Source organism: Triticum urartu, chromosome 3A, assembly GCF_056163025.1.
Source record: "Triticum urartu cultivar PI428250 chromosome 3A, HENAU_Tu73, whole genome shotgun sequence".
Lineage (NCBI taxonomy): Eukaryota > Viridiplantae > Streptophyta > Magnoliopsida > Poales > Poaceae > Triticum > Triticum urartu.
The window spans coordinates 566372312-566381628 of record NC_141875.1 but is presented as its reverse complement, the minus strand read 5'-3'; the positions used below and the strand labels follow the sequence as shown (position 1 = coordinate 566381628).

General features: G+C 41.2%; 1 long non-coding RNA gene across 2 annotated transcripts; it reads right to left on the bottom strand.

The window, feature by feature from the left end:
• Positions 1–1251: 1251 nt before the first annotated feature.
• Positions 1252–9032, bottom strand: LOC147980553 (uncharacterized). Of its 2 annotated transcripts, XR_015619412.1 has the most exons (6): positions 8657–9032; positions 8451–8531; positions 8054–8239; positions 6951–7914; positions 2423–2645; positions 1252–2343 (listed from the first exon to the last, which is right to left on the bottom strand). It is a non-coding gene; the product is annotated as an uncharacterized LOC147980553 (long non-coding RNA). The 2 variants fall into 2 exon arrangements; XR_015619411.1 differs by having other exon boundaries at positions 6951–8239.
• Between the last annotated feature and the right edge of the window lie 285 nt (positions 9033–9317).

The window sequence follows — 9317 nt, the reverse complement described above, 5'->3', positions numbered from 1 at the left end:
CGGATCTTTAATGACAAGATTCAGCAAGGCAGCATTAATTTCACAAGATTCAACATCGGTAAGAGGAGCAATCAGAGTGCTAATAAAATCATTGTTGTTGGTATTGGTAAAATCACACAATTTAGTGTTATCTTGAGCCATCGTGACAATCAAGCAATTCAACACACAAGCAAACAAGAAACGGGCAAAAAGAGGCAAATAGAGAAAGAGAGGGAGGATAGAGAGAGGGGGCGAATAAAATGGCAAGGGTGAAGTGGGGGAGAGAAAAACGAGAGGCAAATGGCAAATAATGTAATGCGGGAGATAAGGGTTTGTGATGGGTACTTGGTATGTTTGACTTTTGCATAGACCTCCCCGGCAACGGCGCCAGAAATCCTTCTTGCTACCTCTTGAGCACTTGCGTTGGTTTTTCCCTTGAAGAGGAAAGGGTGGTGCAGCAAAGTAGCATAAGTATTTCCCTCAGTTTTTGAGAACCAAGGTATCAATCCAGTAGGAGGCTACGCGCGAGTCCCTCGCATCTACACAAAACAAATAAATCCCCGCAACCAACGCGATAAGGGGTTGTCAATCCCTACACGGTCACTTACGAGAGTGAGATCTGATAGATATGATAAGATAATATTTTTGGTATTTTTATGATAAAGATGCAAAGTAAAATAAAAGCAATGAAAATAACTAAGTATTGGAAGATTAATATGATAAAGATAGACCCGGGGGCCATAGGTTTCACTAGTGGCTTCTCTCAAGAGCATAAGTATTTTATGGTGGGTGAACAAATTATTGTTGAGCAATTGACAGAATTGAGCATAGTTATGAGAATATCTAGGTATGATCATGTATATAGGCATCACGTCCAAGACAAGTAGACCGACTCCTGCCTGCATCTACTACTATTACTCCACACGTCGACCGCTATCCAACATGCATCTAGAGTATTAAGTTCAAGAGAACAGAGTAACGCTTTAAGTAAGATGACATGATGTAGAGGGATAAACTCATGCGATATGATCAAAACCCCATCTTGTTATCCTCTATGGCAACACTACAATATGTGCCTTGATGCCCCTACTGTCACTGGGAAAGGACACTGCAAGATTGAACCCAAAGCTAAACACTTCTCCCATTGCAAGAAAGATCAATCTAGTAGGCCAAACCAAACTGATAATTCGAAGATACTTGCAAAGATAACCAATCATACATAAAAGAATTCAGAGAAGATTCAAATATTGTTCATAGATAAACTTGATCATAAACCCACAATTCATCGGTCTCAACAAACACATCGCAAAAGAATATTACATCGAATAGATCTCCACAAGAGAGGGGGAGAACTTTGTATTGAGATCCAAAAAGAGAGAAGAAGCCATCTAGCTAATAACTATGGACCCGTAGGTCTGAGGTAAACTACCCACACTTCATCAGAGAGGCTATGGTGTTGATGTAGAAGCCCTCCGTGATCGATTCCCCCTCCGGCGGAGCTCCGAAACACGCCCCAAGATGGGATCTCGTGGATACAGAAAGTTACGGCGGTGGAATTAGGGTTTTGGCTCCGTATCTGATCGTTTGGGGGTACGTAGGTATATATAGGAGGAAGAAATACGTCGGTGGAGCGACAGGGGGCCCACGAGGGTGGAGGGCGCGCCTGGGGGGTAGGCGCGCCCTCCTACCTCGTGGCCTCCCTGTTGGTTGCTTGACGTAGGGTCCAAGTCTCCTGGATCATGTTCGGTGAGAAAATCACGTTCCCGAAGGTTTCATTCCATTTGGACTCCGTTTGATATTCCTTTTCTTCGAAACCCTAAAATAGGCGAAAAAACAGCAATTCTGGGCTGGGCCTCCGATTAGTAGATTAGTCCCAAAAATAATATAAAAGTGTATAATAAAGCCCAATAATGTCCAAAAACAGTAGATAATATAGCATGGAGCAATCAAAAATTATAGATACGTTGGAGACGTATCAAGGCCAACAAATAACAAAAAAACACACACATATTAGTCTCTAAGCTAAACAAAGATCGAAACAAGCTATACAACACAACCTCATAATCAATCGCACAAGTAAAAACTGGTATAAAACTATGCTGCTTAGAGCTATGTTAGAAATAAGGGACCTCTCAGTAGTGCACAAGTAACAGCAGGTACAGAACTATGTTGCAATGCTATAAGATGTAAACCTACAAACTAATCAAGCATTTTTGCATGCGGTAGAAGCGTACCTTCAGTGACCACTTCCAGATCATTGTTTTCTGTAATCTGATTAGCAATTTTCTCATCATTGTGTGACTGGGTGTTTGCTACCCTAGGTCGCAGACTCTCACGTCCAATTATGAGATCAGTTTGTACAGTCTACAACAAATAAAAGAAACTAATCATTGCATGCAGGACAGTCAAGTGAATTAAAATAAACAACAAAGATTCAACACACCTTAGGAACTTTATTACGAGGCTTTAGATTAGGTTTGGCCTTCCTTAGCCCACAATTTTCTAGAATGTGTTCTATATTTAGAGCTTTTTTCTTTGTTTCTATACCCAGAGCATTTTGTTTGAGTTCGATCTCTCTCATTCTATCAGCCCTAATCTGCTCATATTGTTTGGCTTTGGCCTCAAGAGCGTCTCTTCCTCTTTTTGACATTTTTTCCTTTTTCCACCTGAAATGCAGAACATGTATATGTTATATTATTGGCATGCAAGATAATAAACAGGAACAATATGAATAACAATAAAGAACAAATAGATATAGAAACTGAACAAATGAATTGTTACATCAGACTTACTTCTCCTTCCCATTTGATTCACCTATATCCTTTCTAACCAGAATATCATCACCAGGAACCTTGAAATTTGCATTTAAATTTATAGGAATAACTAGCTCATGCAGTAAGAACTCCAGATGTTGATTTTTCACTTCATCCATGTCATAATGATCACGTGGCAGTGATATCCTTACAACAAACCAATCTTTATTATTTGGATCAGGAACATAATAAACTTGACATGCTTGAGATGATAAAATGAAAGGATCATCCATGGGCTTTGCACCGGTGTTGATCATGTGTGCCATGTTCACACTAGTTACACTGAAATGAACTTTCACCCATTGATCTTGTACCCTATTGTCGGCCCAAGCACATTTAAAAAGCATAATATTTCCTTTTCGGTGATAGCTCAATTCCAAAATTTCAGTAATAATGCCATAATATGCCTTATTTGTAGAGGTTTGAGAAGTTCCATCATAACTTAGGCTTTGTGCAACTAAAGCTACTCCGGAGCTTTGGCCAGATCTACCATCATCATATAGTTTGTGTGGAAAATATATCCATTTATAGCATAACTACTATACTTCTTGGCAACCATTAAAGGGCCTTCAGCTAGAGCTATTACTTCATCCTCAACATGTTCACCACTTCTAAGTAACGCAACAACCTGTAATTACAAGTTAATACTAGTTAAAACTATTTATATTGTATTTGTTGATGCCAACACCAGATAAGGACTATTTATCTACTTACGTGATTTTTGAACCACTCATGAAATGTATCATGATGTATACGGCGGGTTTCTTGATTAGACTTGTGTCCAAGTGAGGAAAGGTATTCACAGTGCTTTCTGCAGGTTACTTCAGTCACTACATGGTTATAACAAGCCTACAAGCCTACAAGGGAACAAGATAGATTACTTACTTCAAGAAAGGTTCCATGTGTTCAGAATTATATAACACATAGTTGTGAGCTTGAAGCCATGACTGGTTTTCTAAGGTCACATTACAATTGCCAACCAAAGCTCTACCAATATTCTTAGAGAAGTACGACAACATGTTCTGATTGTTATCGTCGTTGCCATCATCATTTCTAGCTTTTCTGTTATGACGAGTCTCACAGCTATGTAAATACTGAGAGCAAAACGTAAGGCTCTCGTCAAATATATAACCCTCAGCTACTGACCCCTCAGGATGACTTCTTGTTCGAACATATCTTTTCAATGTCATAGAAAACCTACAGAATACATATTGAGTATGTCAGGTTATGCATACACTAAATGCCATTTGTCATCTAGATGAGTTTATTCAAGGAATGTACCTCTTCACTGGGTACATATTGTGAGACAACACTGTACCACCAAGTCGAACTTGGCTAGGAAGATGAACCATCAAGTGCACCATGGAAGTAAGAAAAGACGGTGGGAATACTATCTCTAAAATGGATAGTGTCTCTGCTATTTCTTCCTCAAGATGTTGCATATCACTTATGCGCACCATAGGAGAATAAATTCTCTTAAAGAAGTTGCTCACACGGATAAGTGCTACACAAAATTCTTCTGGTAATATTCTCCGAATAGCTAGTGGAAGCAACTGCTACAGTAGGATGTGATTATCACTGCTTTTTAGCCCAATTAATTTCTTTGCATTAATATCTACACGACTTCTTATATTTGATGCATAGCCATCTGGAAACATAACACCTTTGAGCCATTCACATAACATCTTCTTCTGCTCAGAGGTCAAGTAGTATGGGGCATGAGGAATATAAAGATTGTCATTCTTTTCAAGAGGATGAAGATCTTTCCTTATATTCAGCTCCTTCACATCATACCGAGAATTCAAATTATCTTTGGTTTTCCCATCAATTCCAAGTAGTGTATTAAATATATTGTCACATACATTTTCTCGATATGCATAACATCAAAATTATGCCATACAAGCAAATCCTTCTAGTAAGGGAGCCTAAAGAAAATAGATTTCTTTCCATAGAATTGGTGGATCTCCTTTCTTGCGCTTGTTTGCACACTTCTTCCCACTTGGATCCTTGCTGAAAACAACATTAAGATTCTCTGTTTCTTTGATAATGTCCTCTATAGAACATGGAGAAGGTGCTGCCCTGAGCTTCAAACCGCTTTTTATCTGTCCTAAAGCTATGGTTTTCATCTAAGAACCTACGATGTCCCATATAACAAGTTTTTGTACCATTCTTCGGCCTAAGAAAATCAGCTTCTGAATGGCACTCAGGGCAAGCAACGTCTCCTGATGTAGGACATCCATGAACATATCCTAATCATGGGAAGTCGATGATGGTGCATAATAGTGCAGCTCGCATTTGGAATAACTCACGCTTGGAAGCATCATAGGTCCAAATGCCTTTGTGATATGAGAATTCTAGATCATCAAGCAATGGCTCTAGGTAAACATCAATATCATTACCAGGAGATTTTGGCCCAGAAATGAAAGAGGACGAGATGAAATTGGATTGTTTCATTAGCATCCAAGGTGAGAGGTTATATGGAATCAGAACAACATGCCAAGTGCTATGGCTACAATTCGAAGACCTAAAAGGATTGAAACCATCAATTGTTAATGCTAACATAACATTGCGACTATCACCACCATTTTTTGGATGTTTAGCACCAATGTTCTTCCAATTAGGAGAATCTTCTAGATGTCTAAGAAATCCATCTTTTGTTCGCTTTCACAATGCCACCTCATATTAGCTGCCTTATCTAGGTTGAGGAACAACCTTTGGAGACGTTCCTTTATTGGAAAATATCTAAGTACCTTCCTAGGAACATGGTTGACACGTCTCCCATCAAGACTACTCCTTTCCATTTTCCACCTAGAAGTATTACATACAGAGCAAATTTGTTTGTCTATGTGGTCTTTCCAAAATAGTATGCAATCATTTTCACAAGCATGTATGGTTATGTATCCCAGACCAAGACATTTAACTAGTTTCTTTTCTTCATGGAAGTTCTTTGGGATATTAGAATCAGGGTAAGCCTCTCTAAGCAAGTCTAGTAACATATCAAAGCTTTTGTCAGTCCATCCTTCGAGGAATTTAGTGTGGAGCAATCGAACTAAGAAATTCAATTTTGAGAAAGATTGGCACCCAGTATACAAATCTTGACTAGCATCATCTATTAACTTGTAAAAGTTCTCCACGGACGCATCATTATTAACCCTTTCAACATCATCCCTTAAATCACCATCCAAACCCCCCATCTCACTGACGCCAAACCCGCAACCTATATGTCTAAGCATTTCAGGCAATTCATCATGAACTTCTTCTTGTTTCCCTTCACATGATCCTTCATGTGTATGACGTGCAAAACTGGATGATAACTCCCCATGAAATATCCACAACTTGTATCCATGTTTAAATCCTTCACATATGAGGTGTTCATTGATAACCCACAAGTATAGGGGATTAATTGTAGCATCTTTCGATAAGTAAGAGTGTCGAACCCAACAATGAGCTAAAGGTAGAACAAATATTCCCTCAAGTTCTATCGACCACCGATACAACTCTATGCACGTTTGACGTTCGCTTTACCTAAATCAAGTATGAAACTAGAAGTACTTTGTAGGTGTTTTTGGATAGGTTTGCAAGAATATAAAGTGCACGTAAATAAAAAGTAGGGGTTGTTTAGGTAAAGAAGCAATAAAGTTAGTATAGCGAGTGTGGAAAAGTAGTGGTAGGAGTTGCGAAATTGTCCCTAAGCAATTGACTACTTTACTAGACCGATAGCAAGTTTTATGTGGAAAGAGGCCATTGCTAGCATGTCATCCCTGACTTGGAATTCTATGCACTTATGATTGGAACTATTAGCAAGCATCCGCAACTACTAACATTCATTAAGGTAAAACCCAACCATAGCATTAAGATATATTGGTCCCCCTTCAATTCCGTATGCATCAATTTCTATGCTAGGTTGAACTTTCTGTCACTCTTGCCCTCCAATACATAGTCCTATCAACATACAACTAACCCTATGGTGTGATCTACGTGCACGCTCATATGATGGGCACCAAAGGACAACAACATAACCACAAGCAAATTAAATCAATCATAGCAATTCATCAACCACCGATAGGATAACGAAAATCTACTCAGACATCATAGGATGACAACACATCATTGGATAATAATATGAAGCATAAAGCACCATGTTCAAGTAGATGGTACCGTGGGTTGCAGGAGAGTGAACCGCTGTAGATAGAGGGGGGAAGGTGATGGAGATGTTGGTGAAGATGGCGGAGGTGTTGGTGTAGATTGCGGTGATGATGATGGCCCTAGCGGCGTTCCGACGCCACCGGAAGAGAGGGGGAGAGAGCCCCCCTTCTTCTTCTTCCTTGACCTTCTCCATGGATGGGAGAAGGGTTTCCCATATGGTCCATGGCCTCCATGGCATGGGACGGGCGAGAGCCCCTCCGAGATTGGATTTGTCTCTCTGTCTCTCTTTGTTTTTGCATTCTAGGATTCTGCCCTTTCACCATTTCTTATATATCAGGAGATCCGTAACATCGATTGGATTGAAACCTTCGCCCCGATTTTTTTCTCCGAAAATTAGCTTTCTTGCGACCAAAGAAGAGCAGTAACCGCCTTACGGGGGGCCCACGAGGGTCAGGGGCGCGCCCCCTGCCTCGTGCCCCCCTCGTGCACCGTCTCGCGTTGATTTTCTTCCCATATATCACAAATATTCTTCGTCCGTTTTTATTCGGTTTGGACTCCGTTTGATATGGATTTTCTGCGAAACAAAAAACATACAACAAATAGGAACTGGCACTGGGCACTGGATCAATATGTTAGTCCCAAAAATAGTATAAAAAGTTACCAAAAGTATATGAAAGTTGTAGAATATTGGCATGGAACAATCAAAAATTATAGATACGACGGAGACGTATCAATCATAAACAGTACCCCTTACATCTCTTGCTAGGGCATAAGATCTTTTCCCTTTTGATGAATGGGCAAATGCAAACTCTAGAAATCCAATGACTCTGTTTTCATACAGTGATGTTGTCCTACATGTACCATTACTAGTCATTTAAACTGATCATTATATATTTACAGAAACATAAGACATTAATTATCATGATAGGTTGTTGTACCTAGTCAAGCCCATCCATCCTCTATCCATTCTTGAATCCTATTATATATCAATAAAAACTTCAACTTTGCTTAACATAAACAGATAAAAACAACACGATCTAAAATTGTATTTTGTCTCTGCACAACAATCACAATGAAAAGCACACGAATCACCGAGAGTGGCTCTGAATATTTACCTCCTCACTGCGCTGCTGAGAACAAGGAGTCAAGTTCCTGATCTGCAGGGTGGAAGATGGGGAAGGCGGCTTTGCTTGGTGGAGAATAGGGTCGAAGCTACAGTCGGGCCAGAGCTTGGGGTGAGGCTGATGGCAGTGTTGGGTGAGCTGGTGGCTTGCGACCCCCAACTTGGTATCAAACAGTAGCTAACCATGCCATACATACACAGCCAGAAATACCTAATTAGTATTTGCAATAAAAAGTATGTAATAACATGGATAAATCAAGAATGTATTTGCTGACCAACAAATCATACAATTTAATTTTGATTACCACAAACCACAATGACATAATCACAAACTAGAGTGCATAACCTATATAATGCTCAAACATATGACTGAAACTTGCTGGTTATACATAGAATCGGGAGAGAACTGTTGGTCGTTGCTCTGTTGTTCGTCCTAGTCGCCGACTTGAACTAGAATCTGCCTCATCACACTGCAGTCAAAGGAAACAAATTAGGAAAAGGGGGGAGAGAGAGGACAGAGGCAGGGACCGAGGGCATCCACCACCGGTCACCCCCCGCCTGTCCGAGAGGGGTGGAGGGGTGGGGGATTACCTACCGAGCTTGAACTTCACTCGGTCTACACGCGCGTCGTTTTCCTCTCACATGCGCCACCAAAACCTAGCAAAGGGACAAGGCGAGAAGGTTCCCCCATGGGGGTGAGGGATGAATTGCTGTAGAGGGGAGAGGCAGGTGGTGGGGCGGCGGTGGGCGGTCCTGGTGACGAGGTGGTGACGGAGTTTGGGTGAGTAGATGCAGGCGACACACGGGTGAGGAGAGGACGATGTTGCAGGGGGTGAGACGATGAGGTGCTATAGGCGGTGCCAGCGAGAGGGTGGCGGCAGTGGGCAGTGGCGGCGGTAGCGCGGTGCCGGCGAGAGGCGAGATAGTGATGGCAGCGGCAGGGTGAGAATATGCGGGCGGCGCAGACGGGTGAGGAGTGGGGAATTTCTGATTTAGGGATGCGAAAAGGGGGCCGCGTGGCTTCTTTTATCAAGATCCAATTTTTTCGCTCAAAAAAGCCCGCCTCTTTTTCAGTTTGGCGCGAACGTTTTCACTGGCCTCAGACTATTTGTCCCAAACATTTCGAAATCACTAATTAAGGAGTACTCGTTGCAAAGAACACTTCACTTTCCCAGATCACGACAAGTGGCGCACATGCAGCGTGCCACTTGTCGCAACCTGGGAGTTTTCCCCTTTTTCGTAGATCCGTTTATTCA